The sequence below is a fragment of the Wasmannia auropunctata genome, unplaced genomic scaffold (assembly GCF_000956235.1).
Source record: "Wasmannia auropunctata unplaced genomic scaffold, wasmannia.A_1.0 LD336024.1, whole genome shotgun sequence".
Lineage (NCBI taxonomy): Eukaryota > Metazoa > Arthropoda > Insecta > Hymenoptera > Formicidae > Wasmannia > Wasmannia auropunctata.
The window spans coordinates 24,758-25,146 of NW_012026866.1; positions in this window are offsets into that span (position 1 = coordinate 24,758).

Consider the following 389-nt stretch of genomic DNA (forward strand, 5'->3'; position numbering starts at 1 on the left):
CCGCGGCTTTCCGGAGCGCGTGCGCGAACGCAAGTGCGGAAGCGCGAACGTTACGCGACCGAGTGCGTGATCGCGAGATTCACCGCCCCAGGCGTAACAGTACGTACTTCTGGCGAGGAAATAACATATTTACGGATGTACACTCCCGCTTGGTGCGTGATATATTCTCGAAAACGTGTATTGGCGGCAACAGAGCTCTTTATTGTGGTATAACAGCCGTACGTATAAGGATAAAACTTTTCGCAAGCTCTCTTCTTTATTTAAGGCGACGGAGAGTGTACTTTCTCCGCGGACGAGGGGCTTTAATGCAACACGTAAGTATGACAACGATTTACTTCCTTCACCCCGTTATATTTTTCTGCCTCGAAAGACAAAGCGCCGGTGTGAAA